Below are 24,312 nucleotides of genomic sequence, written 5' to 3'. Positions count from 1 at the left end.
CAAAAAAAAGAGAAGCAAAATCTCAGTCTATACCAAAGAATTGTCAGGATTAGATGTACACTTGACTCTTAGCATAGATAGACATAAAGAATAACACACTGGTTTTACATCATTGTACTTATATAACGTGCTGTATATTAGAACCTTTTGGAGTTTTTCTTAGACACATTTGCTTGAACCCAAAAATATCAGTTTGGGCTTAGAACCTGTTTTTTTTTGTTTTTAAATTGTACCAACAGACAGACATAGACAGACATACATACACATACAGACAGTGTGCACAAGCTATGGGGCATGCTTAGAATTGTTCTTTAATTGGCCATGTAAGTTTTCTGGAATTCCAGTGGCAAATGATATTATTTTGCCTATATTCTAGAACCACGTGCTTAGATAGTAAACAAAAAAGAACCTTTTCAGCAAACCATATTTTCAGATCATCCGAGAAGCCACACATTGAGAAAGCATCTTAGCATCCATGGGGAGTTTATGAACAGAACACAGACAGCAAGCTCACAGTAAGACACCTTCATCTTCCAGCATTTGAAATGCAAGGCCATAGTTACAGAATTCAGAGTGGGGCAGGGTTTCCGGGAGCTGGAGTAAAGTCCCTGCCCTGCCTCTAGGAATTTGACATGCCCATCACCTAGGGGATGGGTGGTACTTCACCTCCAAGAGATTTTGGAACCTTGATGGAACCAAGATGGTGCTTGCTAAAACTGAATCTATTGCCTGCCACGTGGTCAATGCTAGAGAAAACAGGATTTAGCCAACAACAAGCAGAACTTAACCAAATCTCTAAGCGTAACGAACATCAATAACAAGAACAGAAAACGTTTCTTTGTGTCTTTCAAAGCAGATGTTAAACAAATATCGATACCCATCCTATGTCACAGGCAGGCAGGCAGAGTTTAGAGGGAGGCAGCAAAAGAGAGAGAGGACTTCATCTGCCTGAGCACTCATAGAAGTTAGGTAAGTCCTGCAAAATATTTCAAATATGTAAGATTGGGCTCAAACTTGAGCAGCTTTCCTGAAGCATTTTAGACTGTCCCCCACTTGATGAGCGACTAGCGGAGCTGAACTAGAGATCGGTTGACTCCAAAGACCCACAATCGCTGATCCCCTTGACCTAGCCCAGTGGCTTTATGGAAAATCCAAGCTCCAGGCTAATGGTCACTCACCTTGGTTGGGATTTCAACTCTGTCGTTATCGTGGTGGATGGAAGTAAAGCGCTTCGTCAGGAGAAGTTACCTCACCTCGGTGGTGTTAGCATTTCCCTAGCCTCAGGTCCCTCCCCTCTGTGAGCAGCCTGCATCTAGGAGAGCTGTAAGTCTGCCAGGACTGTCGGTGGGGGCTCACCTTTAAGGGAGTTTGTTGTTCTGGATGAAGCTGTGACAATAGAGCTATAACTGATTTAAACATTCTCAACATGGGTCAATCTATCTTTAGTAGGCTCATTGTATAATTTCTCCTTGGTGTCTGAGCCATCTGAGTCTTCCTTAAGATCTAGCCCATTGGGTTCAGATCTTATTAATTTTCTCAGCTCTTCCCAGGCAGCAGCATACGCTCCTGGGGCTGGGCAACACTCATCAGGTCCCTGTTCAGTTTCTCCAATCGATTGATTGAATTTAATCTGTTCATGTGTAGGATCTAAGCAATCTCGGACCAGATACCAAAGAATAATAGCATCCACTGGGGGTTTTCTCAGGGCCATTTGCATCATAATGTTCCTGAATCTTCTTCTTCTTCTTCTTCTTCTTCTTCTTCTTCTTCTTCTTCTTCTTCTTCTTCTTCTTCTTCTTCTTCTTTTTTTCAATTTTCTGCCAAGTTTCTAAGTTATTGGTTCCTTCCTCCAGGAACTGGGTGCATGCTTCCTCAATAAAGTAAAAGAAACGTTCTAAGTGACTTTGGCCAAATTTCACTGCCCGGCATGAAGCATGCCTTTGGGGGCCTGCACGTATAGCATGCAACCTATACTTTATCCCATAATTTCTTACTCTCGACAATACTCTCTCTCTCTCCCACTCTCCTTCCCAAGTGATTGGCCGTCCTTACCTGAGCGGGGTCCTCTGCCGTTGTCCCAGGTGTTCAGGTCCCTGTTCGAGTGCCACATCTGCCGAGCCAGCCGGCAGTGAAAAGGAAATCCTGAATGAGGGGGGCAAGGATTAAAGAAAAGGAAAAATACAAGACGAGAGAAAAAAGACAAGAGGCAAAGATGGGGTACGGGAGGTCTGCATCTCAAGATTGTAACTCAAGACTGCAGCCAGGTTTATTCTTAACTTCCAGGATAAATGCAGTTTGAAAACCAGGAAACAGCATAGGCTTAAAATTCCAGAACACAAAAAGGCTTGAAGTTAGCAATACCCGACATAGCTAAGACAGGGTGAGGTTGGTTAATATAAGAATGGACTCCAGAGCAATACCTGATGGTAGTTAAGACAGGAGAGTTGGGTTAACATAAGAATGGACTCATGGCAGACATAGTAAAGCATTTCCAATTTTCCATGAAGCCATGTCCTTGCACGTCCTTGAAAACACAGCCAGAGGTCAGGAAGAATTTAGCTGCAAGTTTGCCTCCTGACATAAAACAAAGTAAAATACGTAGAACTATTAACCCATGTGTTATCACGATGTCGTATAAGTCACTAATTTGCTTAAACACTAACTTCATTATGCTTGTAATGAATCTCGAAAAAGATCTCAGGACATTGCCTTCATGCTGGTAAGTTTGATCTTAAAGTGGCTGTTCTTGGGTTATGATGGAACATTTTTATGTGATCCAAGTGCAAATGGCAATTTATTCACTTGGACTGGCAGATGCTCAATGTTGGGCTCCTAATCTGTTCTGATGTTCAGTTGATAGGTTGTAGGTCATCTCACATCTGTAGCTAGATGAAATGCTTGCTAATGGATTACCCCAGTGCCTCTGACATGCAATACAATATGTGACCTTTGAGGATTTCTCTACTGCTTGAGATTAGCTTTCCAAGAAGTTGCCCTGTATGCCTGGAGAGCAAAATGTAGAACAGTGGGCATAAGGAGCTCTTCAGAGTTTACTTGTTCATTTGGAATAAGCTGTTGGTAGACAGGAGAAAAAATTTAATTTCCCTAAACATCAGTTGTGACAGTGATCATTTCTTTTGACCATTAGAATTTAGCTGTTAATAACATATTGAAGGGCTGGGAATATGGCCCAGTGGTAGAAGTGCTTGCCTCCTATACATGAAGCCCTGGGTTCGATTCCCCAGTACTACATATATAGAAAACGGCAGAAGTGGCGCTGTGTTTTAAGAGGTAGAGTGCTAGCCTAGGGCAAAAAGAAGCCAGGGACAGTGCTTAGGCCCTGAGTCCAAGGCCCAGGACTGGCAAAAAAAAAAGACTCAGAATTAAGACATGGGTTTTCTAACACAGAGACAAAGCCCATAAATTCCTTGTGTCTTCTTCCTTTTTTTAAATGAATATCCCCCCCCCCCAACCCCGCTTTAATATTCTGCAGGAGTAGATTTTGTGAAACAAAAATTGGGGAAAGAGCAAGACATGGTAGCAAAGCAATTGTGAATCACCTTAGCTCTCTCTGATCAAACAGGTTCAGGGTCCTAACATATACTTCACCACAAGAGACTGACAACATGGAAAGAATAAACAGAGAGGATCATAAGAATGAAAAACAACTTCTACCTAACACACAAGGAGAGAAAACTGTGGAGTGCTGTTCTGCCAACCACCATCCTTTACCTGCAGTGCAACTAAGCCATGACAGCTGCCCCAGCGTTGCACCAGAACGCTATCCAGTGCAGAGAGTAACAGTGATCAGCAACACAAGACTGCTGAAGCCAAATGCAGAAAACTTTCACCACAATGTTCAAAACCAATACTAGGAACTGTGAGTACCCTGCCAGGGATACCTCCTATGGCTCACCAGCACTGTGGTTACCCAGCATGCTCAGTCCAGAACCCACCCTCCCTCCCTCCTGACAAGGAACACTATACTTGAAGAGGGCAAAGGGGCCAGAGCCCTTCTACATGTCCCTTCTGAGAGATAAATATTGGTTGGACATTGGGACTATACATTTCCCGCAGCCCTAGCTGCCAACAGAAAAACCTGATCTGCTAAAAGAAAACAGGGACAATCTCCTTGCACCACTCTGGGATCCCACCCCCTTCCAGGCACATACTTGTCTCAATTCAGTACTGGAGCTGGGATGGACTGCTTTCTGAGACTAGAATGGGGAATGGGGAAGATTTCCCTTCCCTCCCTTATAGGAAACCTCCTCCCTAAAGACTCTCACCAGTCACAGAGATTAGAATGCAGCTTCTCACCACATGGAAAGTAGACTCCAGCTCAGAACTTGAGAAGTCACCAATCTCGAACTCAAGTGGGGCAATTTCCTCATACTGCTCTGTGTGAGCCTGCTGCCTCTGAGGCTGACAATTGTCGTAATTCAGGACTCACGAGGGGAAAACCTGTTAAAGCATAGTGGCTACCACGGTGGTTGGGGCGACAGTCTCCCTTCCAGGGTTCAAATAAGGTCCACATGCTGGAACATTGCTCCTGGACCATCTGGAAATAGACAAAAGCCAGGATGTGGGCCAGGAAGATGTCCCAACTATGACTAGCCAGAAGCAACCTGTCAGAGACAGATCTAGGCCAAGCTACAGAATGGTATGTGGCACATAATGGGAATTCCCCAATGGGCCTAAACTTAGGCCAGGACATCAGGCTGCCTCACTCAACACAGAGCTTTAACAACTGACCTGGACACATTACAATATTTTCACCAACTGGAGATGAAAATTGCCAAATGCTAAATATGACAGAGATCCTTCCTGCAAACCACACACAACCAGCACACTTCACTACTACCTGAAGACTCTGACAATCCCTGTACCAAAATGTTAAGATCACAATGAAAGATTACAAAATTCATGAATAATAAAGACAACAAAACAAATAAAAAAAGCCAGTAATAATCCAGGGAATGACCCTAATGAGAGTGAATAAGAAGAGATAGAGAATAAATGAACCACTAAAGTGTTGATAAGGAATTGGCAGACAAAATAAAAAGGGCTATAGACAAACAAATGCAAGGAGAAAATTATAAGGAATGTACAGGTCATACAAAAATACATGGGGAGAAAAATAAAAATTCTACATGACTCATTAAAAAGATGAAATTAACACTATTAGAACTGACCTAAACAAAGAACTTGGTAGCATGAAAATTTCAATTTCCCTATTACAAACTACAGTTGAAAGCATGAGAGATGCAATAAGTGAAATGGAAAATAGAGTATCAAAAGTTGAGGGTAAGACGAGTAATTAGAACAAAAATCAAGGCATTGAAAAAACACAACATTTCAAAGGGAAATCCAAGAATTGGAAGACTCAGGCAAACCATAAAATATCTGCATTGCTGGGATGGTAAGGAGGAAGAATTCAAAATTAAAGGAAATACCAACAGAAAACTTCCCCAGTATCAAGAGAAAAAAATCTCACCCACATGACAAAGTCATACAGAACTCACAGGCTACAGGATCTAAGAAGAAATACTTTTAGACACAACATAGTGAAAACCTTGAACTTAAAAACAAGTAAGTAATTTTAAATGATGAAAAATAAAAGAATGAAAAATAATGAATAATTTCAATGGAAGGAAAATCTGTCCACCCGAACCCTCACTGCAAGGACAGCCTGGAATGGTATAATTCAAGTCCTGAAGATCAAGAATTGCCAACTTGAACTAGAGTGCCCAACATAGCTATCATTCCAAACTGACAATGAAACTAAAACCTTCAATGACAAACAAAAACTAAAGGAATTCATGAACACTACACCAGTATTACAAAGAGTAGTAAAGAGAAACACATTCAACAAAAATCACTTGAAAACTAATTTAGTAAGCATAGGAGGAGGAAAGAAACAAAGCATAGGGTATCATTAAAATGCAGGAAGCATGAACCATTGCTCCATAATAACCTTAAATTAGCGAATTTATACCCCAAACAAAAGAAGTAGAGCAATATAATGAATCAGAAAATAAGATACATCTATTTGTTGCCTCCAAGAGACCCACCTCACTGTGAAAGAAAAGCAAATTCCAAGTGAAGGGATGGAAAAAAAGATCATTTATGCAATACACCCTGCACGAATACATGAATAGCATGTATAAAATATATTTTTTCTTAAAATCTGAATGAAGAGATAAGGAAGGCCATTACATATTAATAAAGTGATTCAACCATGAAGAGGAAATCACAGTGGTCAATAATTATGTAAAAAATACAATGGAACACCTAAATACATTAAACAAACCCTTTTGGCAACTGGATGGAGATGATTCCTTGCATCCTGTGGAATCAAACTAGTTCTCAACAACAAAACTTATTGCAGAAAACACTCGAACACCAGGAGAATGATTAACAAACTACTGAATGACACACAGGTCACAGAAGAAACAGGAAAGTTCTTATAATTCAATGAAAATGAAAACTGAACTACAACAAAAGCAGTGCTGAGAAGAAAGTTTATAGCTCTAAGTGCACATAAAAAGAAAGCATAAACAGTTCAGATAAATAACTTCATGATGCAACTAACATTGCTAGAAAAACAAGAACAAACCAAACCCCAAACTTCTAGGTGGAGAGAGATAGCAATGATTAAGGAAAAAATTAATAAAAGAGAGTAATATGCTATACATAGAAATCAATGAAACAATATCTGGCTCTTTGGAAAATCTATTAAAATTGACAGACCACTAGGATGAAAAGATAGGAGATTCAAATCAGTAAAACAGGAAACATTACAAAAAAAATCCAAGAAATACAAATGATTATAAAGGACTACTTTCAAAATCTGTACTCAAAAAAAAAGGATAACCTAGTAAAAATGGACAAATTTCTAGAGACATACAAAATGCCTGAGCTGAACCTAGAAAATATTAGTCAGTTAAACAGGGCAATAACTCACAATGAGATTAAGGAAATAATTAGAAGTCTTCCCAGAAGGAAAGGCCAAGACCTGAATGGATTCTATAGATTTTTGAAGATGAGCTAACACCAGTACGCTTCAAGATTTTCCCTGAAAAAGAAACAGAAGGAGCAATTTCAAACTCACTCTACGAAGCCAGTATCATACTCATCCCAAAACCAAGTAAGGATTGAACAAAAACAGAGAACTACAGACCAATTTCTCTGATGAACACAGACACAAAACTCCACAACAAGATATTAACTAACAGAATCAAAAAACAATTTTTTAATTTTATTTTATTCTTTTTTCTGAATAATTACTTATTTACTGTCAAAGTGATATACAGAGGGATTACAGTTATATACGTATGGTAGTGAGTACACTTCTTGTCATACTTGTTACTCAGTCCCTCGTTTTTCTCCCACCTTTCCTCCCCCAGTCCACTTGCTTCCCAAGTTGTATAGTTAATATCCAACATATTGTCTCGTGAGTACTAATGTTGCATTGGTTCGCCCTTTATCCTTTGTCTTACCATTTTGATGTTCCTCTTTCCTTCCCTAATTCATGTGGAAAAACAAAAGACTTAGAATAGCCAAAGCAATTCCAGACCAAAAAAAAAAAAAAAAAGCAAACTCTCCTACAGAGAGCTATAATAACAAAAACAGCTTGGTAGTGGCACAAAAATAGACCCAAAGATCAATTGAACAGATTAGAAGACCATACACTTATAGTTATATAGTATTTGATAAGGGACCAAGTGACAGATAGTGGTTAAAAAAAGAGGTAGCTTCTTCTTCAATGATTTGTGTTGGAAAAACTGGACAACCATATTCAGAAAACTAAAAGCAGATCCTGTTTGTCACCATTCACTAATATCAATTCAAAATGGATAAATAACCACAATGTCAGACCTGAAACTTTGAAACCTACAAGATAGTGTTGGAGAACTATTAGAATTTATAAGTAGAGGTAGACATTTCTTGAAAAGTGTCCCATGAGACTTCAGAAGTGGGACTATATAAAAATAAAATTTCTGCACAGCCAAGGACATAGATACCAAACTTGAAAGACTGCCAACAGAGAATTTTATCCAACAAAGGACTAATATCCAATGTATACAAGGAACTCAAGAAACTAACCCTTCCCAAACTGAATAAACCAATGAAATGGTCAAGGGAGTTATGGAGACTTCTTGGAACAAGACATAAGAATGGCAAAACAAAAACAAAGGCATAAAAGTCACATGAGGAAATGATCATCATCTCTGGCCATAAAGAAAATGCAAATCAAAACAACACTGAGATTCCATCTCACTCTAGTTAGACTGGCCAACATTGTGAGTTCAAGCAACAAATGCTGGTGGGGATGTGGGGAAAAAGGAACCCTACTTCCTGCTGGTGGAAATGTAAACTAGTAGAATCACTCTGGAAAGTAGTCTGAGGTTCCTCAAAAGGTTAAACATAGACCTTAGGTTCCTCAAAAAGCTAAACATAGACCTTACCTCAACTCAGCCATACGACTCCTAGGAATCTATCCTGAGTATCACAAACCAGGATATGATAAGGTTACCTGCTCATCCATTTTCATTGTCACACTATTCACCATAGCTAAGGTATGAAATCAGCCCAGATGCTCTACAATAGCTGAGTGTATCCAAAAACTGTGTCAAATATGCAGAATGGAATTTGACACAGCCACTAGAAAGAATAAAATAATGTCATTAGCAGGGAAATGGATGGAACTAGAATATATCATGTTAAGTGAGGTAAGCCAAGCTGAGAGAGACAAATGGCCCATGTTCTCTCTGATATACAGAAATTAGACCTAAAATACATTGGGATATGACAAATTATACATGACTCTTGATATTCAGACACAAGTAGATGAAAGGTGATACTCCTAACAGAGAAACACAAAAGTGCAATGCCTATGTGCCCCTTGGTATTAATATAAAATTATATATATATGTATGTATGTGACTATATATGTGTATATATATATATACACACACATATATATATACATATATGTATATATGTATATATATATATACTCCAAAATATGGTATTAAGAGACCTCTCTGTTTTTCTCTTAATTTAAAATTTTGACAGTATGGCCATTTTCAGAATATTGATTCTACCTATCCATGAATATGGAAGACCTTTCCATTGCCTAGTGCCCTCTTTGATTTATATTTTTGATGATTCTGTCTTCTTTTCCTTATGTATGCTGTATTCACTTGTGTAGCATCTGGAGAGGTTGGAGGGAGCGAATAGAACTTGGAGGAAAAAGGATGAAAAGTGCAGCAGAGAAGCTCACTGCATACTGGTGAAAGTAAACTCTACAGCTCATAGGTAGAGATGAGGGGATGGGGGGACTGGGAGAGAGTGAGGGAACAGAAGACTCAAAATGAAAGGATATGTCCTCATTTCTTGACCAATGTTATTGTAATCCTTTTGTATATCACTTCTACAATAACAATACAGTAAATTAATTTATAAAACTAAATGGAAATGATTCCTAATTAAAATCACGAGGAACTGAACACTAGGCATCCATTTCAAGCAAAATTACTAGTAAAATGTTCAGGAAAGAACCCATATAGTCTCGTCGGTAGCTATGTACTCTGAAGGAAAAGGTTGTCTATTCTAAATTATTTAAGCCCCTGTCTTTTCAGAAAGCACGTTTTCAAACCATACAGAATATGGAACTGTTGGCAGTGTTCAAGATTTCTTGACCTCCGTTCTGAAGTATTTAGGAATTTCTTTTCACCTGTCCTTATATTCTCAGTGATGGATGTTTCTCAGAAATTGTACCATGTGTTAATAATAAATCACAGCAATTAGGACAGCATAATGAATTTCTACTTGTATATGCATGTCTCCAGTTATAATAAGGTTGGATAATATTATCTGTGTTACTGATTTACTTTACCTTTTTATTAAAACTAATTTTATTTAGATTATTACATAATTGTTCTAGTGGTGTCACAGCAAAAAAGTAAATAAAAAGAAACAAAAAATCAATACCTTGTGTTCCATAATTAACTAATACTAAATTTTTGAATTTTTCTTTCCAGAAATATTTCTATCTACATATATTTTTCACTTTCATTGAAATGATTTTACTGTATCTTGATTTTATCCTGATTCTTTTGATTTTGAATGCACAAGGAGTATCCCTTCAAGTTTGACTAATGTCACACTCATATTAAGAATTATTGTGCCTTTTTGATGGAAGGACCCCCTTAACATTAGGTGCTATCCGTCTTTTATTTTTGGTGGTATTCTTTGTTTTTAATTACAGCTTATTTTACAATAGCATAGTCTCCCTAGCTTCTTTTATTTGACAGAATATATCTTTCTCAAATCACTTTACATTTAAAGTTGTGATGTAAATTAATTTCTTCTAGAAAATTAATGAGATATTGCTTTATTAACTAATTATATAATCAATACATTTACTTTAAATATTAGGCCATGTATGTGCAATGCGTTAATTTTTCCTCCATTGTGCCATTTTCCTTATAAATTCATTGAAGAAATTCTTTGTCTCCTGTAACATACTAGTGCTTTGGTCTCAATCACATACAACTAAATATTTGTTCACACTGTAAAATTAAGATGCATTGTACTGATAACCTGTTCTATGAAATTGTAAACTCTCTGTACAATTACTTAATAAGTTTTTGAAAAGAATAAAAGCATAGTAGCTATGTTTATGGTAAAAATAAAAACCCACTATAATACACACACATTGTTCATGTCACACTTCTCTCCATATTTAAAAATAGTAATAGTATACTACTTAAAACAATGTGTACAACAGTGAATAAGATTCTTTGCAAAAAAAAAAAGATCCTTTGCAATATTGTATTGCACTAATTTTACAAGGTAATTTTTTTCTGCCAAAGTTGGAATATTTATCAGTACAAAAATGATATTACATAGTCTTTTTATATCTTTGGACAAATATTTAAGTCAATAGCTTACATGGTAATGAATTATTCCTTAACTTTTAATATTAAGTCCAAAGAGTTTTTTAAATCATTTTTTGCTGAGAGGAAAAGCTTCTGAGCTTTCTACTTTATCTCTAACAAGGGAAAAAAAAATCCAGTTTCCTCAATTCATCATTAATCATTCCTATTTTTTAAAGGATGTGAGCCAGCCTTGAATAAGGAAAAATAGAAATGTTTGGCTCCTGTAGCTGAGAAGTTCAGAGATAGGGCTAACTTTAGCCACAGCTGGATGTACAGTTAAATAATATCCAAGGCATCTGTTTTCTCCCCACCACTTTGCTCAGTTTGATTCTCCTTCAAGCTTTGTCTCAGCTCTCCAGCAGGCAGAAAAACTAGCTGTGGGTACTCATGACTATATAGCCTCTAATCTTCAGTTTCCTGAAGGAAGACCAGCATTCTCTCTCATAGGATTCTCATGGAAATCTTGCTTTATCTTATGAGGTTTACTGGTTACCAGTCCTACATCATAAACTCATAGCAATACAACGTGAAATACAAACTGATTCAGGACTAGGACACCTGACCTGTGACCTGAAATCAGGTTCCCCAGAAACAACCCTGGAATAGAATCCATAACCTAAGAATTGAGACTGTATTTCCAGAAGAAACCAGAAAAGAAAACAAAAAAGGCTGGAAATCAAGGAAGGATATATGTTCAACAGAATACAAGAAAACATCCTAAACATTTTCCTACAGAAAATCTTTACTTCTATTTTTTTTTTAATTATTGGCCATGAGGAAATGTACACTTTTAGGTCACCTCTGAATGCAATAAGAAAGCTGTCTCCTGAAGAGCAGTCTTCCATGCAGAGTGAATGCATGGTTGTTTGTATCCAGTAAATTGAAATGCACAAAGAAGCTGACATAGAAAGTAAAAAGATGGAAGCATTTGGAGAACTTACTCACCAGGGTTAGCTACAAACTTTAAGTTCAAGGGATAGACTGAGAACTCACCTGAAAGAAAAGCAGAGTGCATTTCATGAGAAAATGTTGAAATAAGCATTGTATGGCATTTACCAAGAGATCCTCACTAACTTCTCTAAGTTTAGGAAATTAATTAAAGTACCTTTTAAATACATTTTTTTAACTTTTTTTTTTTTTTTTTGCCCGTCCTGGGGCTTGGACTCAGAGCCTGAGCACTGACTGCCCTTGGCTTCTTTTGGCACAAGGCTAGCACTCTGCCACTTGAGCCACAGTGCCACTTCTGGCTTTTTCTGTATATGTGGTGCTGAGGAGTCGAACCCAGGGCTTCATATATACAAGGCAAGCAGTCTTGCCACTAGGCCACATTCCCAGTCCCTTTTAAATAAATTAAAAAAATGCTAATTATACTCAACATTCTGTATCCATAGATTTCACGGAGGAATCCAATGGATCTCTAGTAATAATATTTTTTAAAATTCCCTCTTTTTTATTATTTCCTAAATATATCAGTGTATAAACTCTGGCATGTCCATCATCTGGGAGGTGGGACTTCCCTTTCCTACACCATGAAGACAAGATGGCCCAGTTCAATCCAACTCGCTATTCACTGTGTGGCCAAAATGGCACCGGTTATACCTAGCATCCCCAATTCAGGAATAAGCATAATAAATGACCTTGAGATGACGTAAAATGTCTGGGAGCATGTGTATGAAAATATTAACCATTTCATTTTCAGGATTTAACTTCTACATTCTTGGGCATCTGAAGATGAGCATTCATGAATCATTCCTCTTTGTATACTCAGGAGCAACTAAAGTTGTCATTTTCATTTTATATTCTACATGCTGGAATTAGAAAGTACAGCTGTTGTTATAGCATAGAAAGAGCATAAGATTTACAATAAAGTTCTAGTTTTAGCCTGCCATTTACAGTGTAAATGTAGACAAATTAAGTAACCTTCCTGAACTCCAATTTCCCTGTCTGCAAAGTGAGAATTAAAATAAGACCTATTTCATTAGTAGCAATGCCAATCAGAAGAGCTAATGAATATAAAAGTGGTTTTCTAATGGTAACATTTGGAATTTTAATAGAGCCCTGTTTCTTACTGGTGTGTAAATTTCTGAAGGCCAAGACTTAACTGTTCTCTATGTTTAACCTAATATTTAAACTTAATTTACACTTCTTAGATGTTTAGTTAGAAAAAACATATTTGTCAGGCAAGTTATATTTTGAGTTTTTTGTTTGTTTGTTTGTTTCAGTGGTGTTACCTGAAAGTCAGTGAAGGTATCTATCTACCCTGGTACTTGCCTCTAGAAAGTGGCAAATTCAGGCAAGAATTTGACTTAGTGAAAATGGGAGGAATGTTTACTAGGAAAGAAGATGGCAGAGAAAGATTATTACTTGATATAATGTACTGGAAGATGGAACTTCAGATTATCCAAAGCTGTCTTCAGGTTACAGACAAGGATGTTAGTGTTCAATAAAGGAGGAATTAGGGGGAAAGTAGGGTGTGTAGAGTTAAAGAATCACAATATGGGTTTGTCATGGCTGGTCGTTATCTCAGGGCTGGTTCATCAGGTTCCTAAGGAATTGTTAGCCTCATCATCACATGAGGGGAAATGTCTAGTGCTCATGAGATGATTCTACCATTATGCCCTCTGCTCACCTCACGTTGAGAAATCTGAAGGTCCTTTATTGACGCCAGCTATCCAAAGTGGCTATTCCCAATGAAGATCTCTCAGCCATGACGGGAACCTAAGTGGGGTTTCCAAAAGGCAAAATCTGCAAATTTTAAATAGGTTTAGGGAGACTAGTAACTGACCAGATAAGGCCCTAGGTACAAGGGGATGGAGACTACAAGATGGTGACTGAAAAGGGATTCATGTCCTAGGCAAGCTGCAAAATAGGAGTTTTAGCTCAATATTTTGCTCCAAGGATTTATTTTCCTTTTGACTCCAGACATTTCCCTTATCTTGAAACTCTGTCAGCAAAGTGTGAATACATAGTTTGTACATGTAAAATATACATTTGTATGGGTTACATTCACACATACAGAAGTTTTAAGAAACTGGTTAATGTAAACTATAGAGATTGACAAATTCCAAGTTTGGCTGAGTGAGATTAGGCATTTGTTTCTTCTAAGAAGTTCTGTGTATAGCTTCATCATTATAAAGTAATTGGTATCTTTTGGGTGGTCTGCCCTCCAAAGTTATGCTGATTCTTAGGGTAATGTCCATCTCTTACCACAAACATCATGGATCACATTTTTCTTTCCTGTATCTAAATGTGGTTGCAAAAATGAGTGTAAAAAGAAAATCTCAGATCAAAGTCAAAGACAAAATGGAGGCAGAGATGCTAAGTTTTTTCTCTTGCTCTTAATTAACTTGTGGCAGCAACAATCCTTGAAGTACCATTGCAGATAAACATTTAATACGAAAGCAAATTGTCTCTGGGGTGAGAACAACAGATTAACTTTTAGGGATTCTGTTGCAGATATACTTCCAATAGATTGAAAGTGAATTGTCTCTAGGGTAAGAACAACAGATTAGTTTTTTGGGTTTGAGGAATTACCGAGACTGCTTGCGAGAAAAGCTTATCACAAGCTATGATCTATAGGGCTGAGGTCACCTGTCAGTTAAGAAGTTGGATTACCATATTGTTTCCTCTGAGAGACCTCAATCTCATTCCTTATTTTAAGTTTGCTTTATATTTCCATATTTTTGTGGCTAACTGCTACCTCTCAAAAGTTATGTGCCTATACATAGGATGGAATATAGTAAGGTTTTATTTGGATAGAATATTTTAAACTATTTTAAATATTTCAAGGCACTTCTCCTTTTTATTATTTATTTATTTGTTTGTTTAATTTTGGCCAGTTCTGGGACTAGAATTCAGGGTCTGGGCACTGTCCCTGAGCTTCTTTTGCTCAAGGCTAGCACTCCACCATTTGAGCCACAGCTCCACTTCTGGCTATTTCTCTCCATGTGGTACTGAGAAATTGAACCCAGGTCTTCATGCTTGCTAGACAAGCACTGTACCACTAAGCCACCTTCCCAGCCTCTCCTTTTTAAATAATGCAATATGAACAAAGATTGTAAAATGTGATGGCTTGTCTCATTTTATAGATTTTTTTCTGAGCAGAAATTATGCATCAGTTCCAAAAGATCAACCAATTCAGCAGTAAAACCCTGTAGATACTATATTGGGCATGAACTATATGACTTTGGGGGAAGGGAAGTTAGGAAGGGAAAACTAGGAGAGAATGAAGGAGGAGTTAACACTGTTGCAAAGGAAATGTACGCATTACCTGAATCATGTAACTGTAACCCCTCGGTATATCACCTTTACAATAGTTTTTTTAAAAGAAATAATTGGTTACCAAAGTGATTGTTCTTTAATATAGTTAAGATGTTTTGTATCTGGAAGGAAGCAATCTAATAATATTAGAGATTCCCAAATGATGTTTTTGCTGGACCTCAGAATTAACTATAAGCAGAAGAGCTTGGCACCCTGTATACATTTTGTACATGTCTTTACTCTAAGCCATGCTTTCTGCAGTCATTTTGCAGTCACCTTGGAATCAGAGAAATACAGGACTTTTTATTGACTAATAGCATCTTTTTTTTTAATTAGAAATTTTATTTCCAAGCTCTTCAAAGATTATTACAGAAAGTCTCATTCTAAAAGTATCCCTAAACTAAATGAAAGGCACATCTTCCAAGCAAAACCCATGTGACATGAAGAATTCCTTTGGTTGTAATATTGTCACATTACTTTGTTTTTAACCATTTGAAAAGTTCTGTTTGTAGGTAACAATTTAAACATTTTTAAAGACAAAATAAGTAGTTTTTTTTTTAAAGGTACTACCACAACTATAAAGTAAAAGAGCTTAAGAAGAAGGTCAAATCTGCTTCATGTACAAGATGGGGAAACTAATATACATCATTAACATTAATAATTTCAAGTTTACTGAGGTACATCTCCCAAGTTTAGTGTTTAAAACAAATTATACTCTCATTTAAAAATGCAAATTTTCTCATGTAAAGGAAAAAAGACATGTTTTGGCCTATTTATTCTCCTTAATTTTATACTTTATCATACTTCATCTTTTTCATGACAAAACAACACATTTCATTATAGTATGAAAGTCTTAGGAACAAGTTACAATATGCACTTGTTTTAATAAACAAAAGGTATTCCTTCCTAAATGTAAACATCTACTAAATAAAACATACATAATATTCCAAATACAGCAAAGCGAGAAATTCACTTATGGAAGAGGTTACTTACAAAACCATTTGATGTAGATCAGATCACAACTCTTGGGAGGAGAGGGGAAGGGGTTGGGGGGCCGTAAGGGAAAACTGAGGGAGGAGGTAACAAGTTGAACAAGAAATGTATTCACTGCCTTACATATGAATCTGTAACCCCTCTGTTCCACACTTTGACAATAAAGAAAAAAGTTTTAAAAATAAATAAAGGTGTATTTTGGTATATTTGGTGGCAAGGGTAGTTGTCTTAATGCAAAAGCACTTCAGCAAAAAAAACTAGGTCGTTATTATTTAGAAATGTACTCCTTCACTCAGTTACCTTAGTTGAATGGAAAATCATTAATTTCTGTATAATTCTGGCTATACAACCAGGCCACAGAAAATATGTGAAATATCTAAACATCTTTTGACTAGAGAAAAGAGTTTTCTTTAGACTTGGAGGCATTCGTCACTTTGTACTTGAAGGCATTCCTCAACGAACTACTTTTGTATTTACAATAAAGCACAGGACCTGGGTTCCCAGAAGGGGTTATTTCCTGCTGGAACGCCCACCAGCAGGGCATCCTTGCAGGCAGGCATTCTGTATGCAGTACTGTTCTGCAGCTCCCTGGGAGACCTTGATGTGCTCCATGCTACCCTCCAGCTTGAGTGGCTACACAAGGCACTGCAGGGCGCTGAAGCTAGTCCCGAAGGACCTGGAGACAGCTGTGGGGTACCGGAGGGTGGTGGGGTCTCAGAGGGCCATCAATAGCGTCTTGTCTTTATGAGGATCAAGAAACTATTCCCCGGGCTGGGGATATGGCCTAGTGGCAAGAGAGCTTGCCTCGTATACATGAGGCCCTGGGTTCAATTCCCCAGCACCACATATACAGAAAACGGCCAGAAGGGGCGCTGTGGCTCAAGTGGTAGAGTGCTAGCCTTGAGCCAGGGACAGTGCTCAGGCCCTGAGTTCAAGGCCCAGGACTGGCCAAAAACAAAACAAAACAAAAGTATTCCCCAGGAACAGCGGAACTACCTCAGGAGAGATCAGCCATCCATACCAACCAGCACACAACTATGAAATGTAAATACTGACCAGTTATGATGCTAATAATTTTAGCAAAACCTTCCCAAAATAAGGACTTCAAAAAACAAAGAAACAAAAAACAAATCATAGTTCGACTAGAGAAATACTTCTCCCACTCTTCTTTAGTTTCCTGCCAATTTAAATATACAAAGCACATTTGTACCCCAAAGATAGCTAAAGATGTACTGAAGTACTGACTTCCTGTGTTACTATAGCAAATCTCCTTTTTTCTGTGTTTCTCTGTGTCTTTTTAAAACCATGATACTTTGACTTGCTATTTGAGCTTTGTGTTTCAATATCCTTATCTATAAAAGACAGTGATACTAATAACAATAATAACAACAATAATGCTCTTATAGATTGTGGTAAGAACGAATTGCTTCAATACATTAACATTTTTATCCATTACTACACATTAGTTTACCCTAATACATGTAAGATTATCTTAATATTGTAAATGGATTAAAAAGACATTCAGGACATTGTTGCTTAAGGACACTGTCCTTAAGCAAAAGAAAGAAAGAAAGAAAGGGCCAAAAGAGAGCCCAAATCCCTGAATCTGAACCCTAGAAGTGGCTCTCCATATTGAAAAAAAAAAAGTCATTAAAGCTAAATATGCATCTTGTCCATTTCATGACGTAGAGATGACATTCTCAAACAACTGGAAAGTATCTTCTTGGAATGAAAACAGAAGCCCTGTCATTCAGTTTCCAGAGGAAGATAGGCTCTTAATTTCCTGTTTCTGAGTTATACATTGCGCTCTAATCTAATGACATGTTTTGTTTTGTTTTTTTGCCAGTCCTAAACCTAGGGACTCAGGGCCTGAGTATTGTCACTGGCTTCTTTTTTTCTTTTTCTTATTTATTGTCAAAGTGATGTGCAGAGAGGTTATAGTTTCATATGTTAGGATTTGGGTACATTTCTTGTACTGTTTGTTACCTTCTCCCTCATTCCCCTCTGCCCCCACCCTTTTCCTCTCTCCCCATGAGTTGTTCAGTTGGTTTACACCAAATGGTTTTGCAAGTATTGCTTTTGGAGTCATTTGCCTTTTTATCCTTTGTTTCTTGATTTTGATATTCCCTTTCATTTCCCTAGTTCTAATACCAGTATATACAGTTTCCAATGTACTCAGATAAGATACAGTGATAGTGGGGGTCCAACCACAGGAAGGGGATACAAGAGGATCATCAACAAAAGAAGCTATGGTTTCACATGGCATATTGAAAGTAATTACAACAGTGATATAAGTCATTTCCATAACATGGAGTTCATTTCACTTAACATTATCTTATGCATTCATAAGGGCATAGCTATTAGACTCTTGTGATCGTCTGCTGTGACTAGCCTAAACCTATGCTAATTATTCTCTATGAGGGAGACCATAGAGTCCATGTTTCCTTGGATCTGGCTCACTTCACGTAGTATAATTTTTTCCAAGTCCTTCCATTTCCTTATGAATGGGGCAATGTCATTCTTTCTGATAGAGGCATAAAATTCCTTTGTGTATATGTGCCACCTTTTCCTGATCCATTCATCTACTGAAGGGCATCTGGGTTGGTTCCATATTTTAGCTATGACAAATTGTGCTGTGATAAACATTGCTTCTTTTAAGGTTTTTTTTTTTTTTTTTTTTTTTTTTTTTTTTTGGCCAGTCCTGGGCCTTGGACTCAGGGCCTGAGCACTGTCCCTGGCTTCTTCCCGCTCAAGGCTAGCACTCTGCCACTTGAGCCATAGCGCCGCTTCTGGCCGTTTTCTGTATATGTGGTGCTGGGGAATCGAACCTAGGGCCTCGTGTATCCGAGGCAGGCACGCTTGCCACTAGGCTATATCCCCAGCCCAACATTGCTTCTTTTAAATCAAGGTTATTACCGTGCCATAGTGCTGTTTCTGGCCTTTTCTGTTTATGTGGTGCTGAGGAATTGAACCCAGGGCTTCATGCATGCTTAGCAAGCACTCTACCAGTAAGCCATATTCCCTGCCCAATTTTTACTTGTTCCATCCCATTAGGTAACATTGGTGATCACTCCATTTACCATTGGACTTAAGGAGAACTCTGTCTGAGCAACAGTGCTACTGACTGCTTTTATTTGAAGACTATTATTATTATTCATGTTTAGAATAGGTGTGTTATGGGCTGTATTGATTGCTTGGCTATATAAAGTGGTAAGATTGTATCCTGTCTTTGTAAATGGCAGATTTCCTGTGATAATGTGACGTTTTCTCATTCAGTGCTTACTCAGTAATAAATCTCTTTCCTTTCTCTACTAAATTCATGGAGAGTTATGCTTCTAACCTATTGTCTTCCTGATGTATGGGTCAAAAACTTTTGAGCATTTATTTTTTTCAAGAGGAAAGGTGACCAATAGTAAATAACAACTTGTTTTCTCCTTTACCCCAAATTTTATTTTCCCCCTCTCCATACATGGTAGAACTTGCAGTCAAATTTTTCTGACAAATGTAGACAGACATTCTTCCCTGTAGTGCAGGCAGGGAAGGAACTCATTCAGAATGATTTGATCTGCTGCTACAAACCTAAAGATGATGGTAGTGAAGCCCACAGCATTACATGTCTAAGTGAGCTTTGGATTTTTGGACAGTGCTGGAGAGTGAACATTACATGTGCTAGACATGTCTACCTAAGTGATATTTGACCCTCAATTACATACTGCTTAGTTCTATAGGCATTGAATGAGATTAGCTGTCTACTTTGCTGGGTTGCTAAGTAGAATATACTTTATTGTCTTGGGAGTTTACTGTTGTCATTCTTCATTATGATTCAGTTTGAGTAATTTTTGTGTATTAAAATTTTACTAGATTTCTTGCTTTCATTAGAGACATCTGTTTGCAATTTGGGAGCAAGCATGATTAACTAGGTCAGAGCAAAACTGTCCACTTAAAAAGGAATGATTTGAATAGTTTCAAAAAAAAATTTCTACATTAATCTCTAGAATGTCCATGAAACTTCTCTAAAGCAAAAGAAAAAATATTAACTCTGTCAGGAAAAAATGGATAAAACTCTGAAGTCAATTTACAGAAAATGAAACCTAATTATCTCCTAATATCTGATGAACCCCACTTGTAATCACAACATGGCCAATTCAATACTTGGCAAGAATATCCCCAGTTAGGCTGTCAAATATAAAAAACATCACAATAAGCATCTTGTGATGAAATATTAACTTGTATGAAGCAATATTAGTGGAAATGAAAAGAGATCCAGGCTCTACAACAGAGTTTAGTACAGTCAAATGTGTCTATTCATATGATCAAGCCATTCTTTCTACTTTCAATCCAAACCTACATATTAACATCAAAATAGAATTTTGCAGGTTGCTTAACTCTTGATTGTGTAAAGCACGAGGTTGGAAATTCCCTGCATTCATAGCAAGTTCACTGTGCACTGCATACCATGTCAGAGCTGCTGTTTTACAACTATGTCTGGAGAGACTGAACACCTGACCAACACACACAAACACACACATACACACACACACACACAAAATTGTCAACAAAATAAGAACTAGCTTAATCCAAGGCTATCAGGAGGCTCACCATGCATGAAATGTCCTAACTAGAACAATTAGATTATATGTTGTGAGTGAAGAAATAGAATGACTCCATTATGAGGCAGCACCCATCTTGTTTATGTTATACTTATAACCCAGCATATGCATGAAATCCAGGAAATAGCTTGTTTATGGTGAAACTAACCAGAAATTGTACAAATTCCGGGAACTAAGTTGTTTGTGCAGATGTTTGTGCCGAAACCACCCGACCATAAATCTCCCATTTCCCAGATGGCCCAACCGGTTTGGGGACGTTCCAGTCTCATTGACCGCCTTGGAATGTCCTCAGACCAATTTTAGAAAACCCCTACCCCCGAGCCAATCAGGTTTGTACTCACACCCCAACCTTGCTTGCACACCTGGTTAATGTAACTTTATTGTTTTTTCCTTTAAATACCCCTGTAAAACTTTACTCATGGCCTTCCTCCTAAACTCTGCTGCATCGGTGTGTAGGACGAGGTCCAAGTTGCAGCCCGCCTAAAATAAAACCTTGCTTTTGCATTTTGAAACGTCTGGCTCTCGGTGGTCTTCTTGGTGGTCGCGCCTTGAGCATACTTTGTAGAATTGTCTGCAGTAATAAAAGTACAAAACAATAAATAACATCTGTACCCTAATGCAGACACATTTCTAAAATCACATGCCAAGGGAGATACAAGACATTTAAATAGATATACATTGTAGGCATAGATTATTCACATCTCTTTCATCTTACACCTCCTATGTATTTATTAAAATGAATATGAAGTAGTTTCACAATTTTATCAAAGCATCAATAGAACTTAGTAATTCAGTTAGTAAGGCATATATGTACTCTGTTAGTAGAACTATGGGGGATGACAGGGTAGTGAGGCTGCTAACATGATCAGTGAATAGATAACTCATTGATGAGTGTGTAGAAGAATGTAGAAGAATTCCAGGGTTGAGACCTATTTGAAAAAGGTATGTCCCTGGATGCTTGCTTTTCTGCATGGGCAGTACTGATTTCTTCCACTGTATTCTTCATCATGATACTTGGCCTGTTTACAATAAGAAGTAGCAGAGCCAAGTATCCATGGAGTAACAAAAACAGTCAAAAGACAAGGTAAATATTAAACATAAGCAAAACATAACTTTAAACCCATGAACTAACCGGTCAGTCAAGTGTAAACCTGTGAGTTCCCACCCAATCAAAAAGCCATTGTCATGGTTATCACTCCCCCTACCCTATTGTCAATAAAAACCCTGCTCAGCAAGAAGGCAGGGCTCACAATTGCATGGCCACTGCCATGGGCAGTTGCGGGACAGGCTGGAGCTGAATTAAAGGACTCTCTTGTCCTTGCAAAAATAAATAAATAAATAAGCTTTTAAGTTGATTTTCTCAGGTATTCCGTCACAGGAATAAAAGTGACTCCCATTGTGTTGTAGGTCAAAGAACTATTTGAAAACAAATGAACATCCTAGCTGGGCAAGAACACATTCTGGAAAACACTGGTTGACCCACATTACCATGTTATTCTGTGGCTGACTAGGTGAGTGTGGAGATTCACTGCTATGACTGTCAAAAGTACACCGTACCTCTTTAGGAGGTGGATGGGAAGGCTTTGGTTCCAAGATTTAAATATGGTTTGTACTGAATGCATACAATTTCTACATCAATATAAAGTCAAAAACTGCAGATCAAATCATCATGACAGTACATTTGTACAATAGTACAATTGTACATTTGTACAATTTGTACAACAGTACATTTGTACAAGGTATTTATGTTAAAATATGAAAAAAATCATCAATACCAACTTCTCTGGTTATGTAGTTTCTTTCTCAATGAAGAGTAAACTTGCCATTAAACATTATACTAACATCTAAATTGTTTACATGGTAATGTACAGCAGATACACTAAGCAGATACACTGTACAGTGAGTCTATACAAGTTGTACGAAGCATATTTTTTACTGACACCTAAGTGGAAAAGGACAGAAGTAGTGAAGTAGACTGGGATTCATTGTTAGCCGGTGATCTTAGTCTCAGAAAAGCTGCTCAGGTGGCTGGAATCTCATCTCTGTGTACCCTTCTTTCTGAGCATACTGGAAATAACTCACCCTGGCTTTATTCCCCTAGATAATATAAATTGCCTCAATTAATGTTATAATGTAGAGATGGACATTAGGTTTCTCAGGAAGTAACAGCATCCAGGCTGCTATGCTATGTTCTCCTTATCACAGATTGTTGTATTGATTGCACTTTGTACAATTATTCTTGCGAACTTTAAGTGGAAAAAGATTAAAAAATTGGATAAAATAAAGACTGGAAGAACATTGCTCCATTAAGTGCTGTGAATTTCCTACATATGATTATTAATATATATTAAGATGTCATCTATGTATAAGAAGATATTGCACACAGATATTCATAAAAATACAATAACATTAAGGATTACATTATGAATAAAAAATGGAGGTGAATTATTGTAGCTTTCCTGGGCTTCCCTTGAAGTTGAGAATCAACAATTGACTTTGTGGAAGCTCTAATCAGGGGTGTGAGCTTACATTTTGATACAAGATCTTCTGACATCTCCTGGGACAAACATTAACACAGATAATGTTACATTCAAAACAGATAATAACCATCACCTCAGCCTACATCTAAAGGTAAATTAAATGACAAATGAGATTTCCTGGTGGCTTGTTTAATACAGCATGCCCTCTAATTTGAAACCAAGGTCAACATTTGCAATAACTGAAATGGATTTTGTTCCTGTTTCATTTTTTTAATTGGTGAGCTCTAAATACTAATTTTCATAATGACTTTAGCCAGAGAACCTTTGTCTTGCACAAAAAAATTTAGACTTTGAGGTTTATTTTATGTATTTGCTGGTTTACTTATTGCGCTATTTTAAATTAGTCTGCCACTATGTTATCTAACTTATCATTTGATGTTTACAAAAATGTGATATCAGAAGTTTACATATCATTTTTAGGCAACTCATTGGAAATCAGAATTTCTATGAGATGTTATTTAATGATAATGACATTTCAAAAAATATTTGGTTGAGAAATTGGAGGGGGCAGGAAATAAAAACATACAAGTTAAATCTAGAGATGAAAGTACTTTGTTTTTCTCATATCAGTACTCTCTCTAAACTGATGTATCTATGCTATGATTTAACTATAGTGGAATTTTTTAAAATAGTTATTTCTTGTCAAAGTGATGTACAGAGGGGTTAAAGTTTCATATGTTAGGCCATGGGTACATTTCTTGTACTATTTGTTACCTCCGCCCTCATTCCCCCTCCCCCTCCCTCTGTCCCTCTCCCCCCATTGGTTGTTCAGTTGGTTTAAACCAAATGGTTTTGCAAGTATTGCTTTTGGAGTCATCTGTCTTTTATCTGTTGTCTCTCAATTATCAACTCAGGTTGGATTTTCTTCAGCATTAGAAAAATTGGTTCATATTCTTTTTGTCCCCCTGAACACCATCAATTGCCTTGCTCAGTGCCTACTATTTGAATGTACAAAGTTCTATA

This window comes from Perognathus longimembris, chromosome 16, assembly GCF_023159225.1.
Source record: "Perognathus longimembris pacificus isolate PPM17 chromosome 16, ASM2315922v1, whole genome shotgun sequence".
Lineage (NCBI taxonomy): Eukaryota > Metazoa > Chordata > Mammalia > Rodentia > Heteromyidae > Perognathus > Perognathus longimembris.
The sequence above is the reverse complement of the archived record's forward strand: the minus strand, read 5'-3'. Positions refer to the sequence as shown.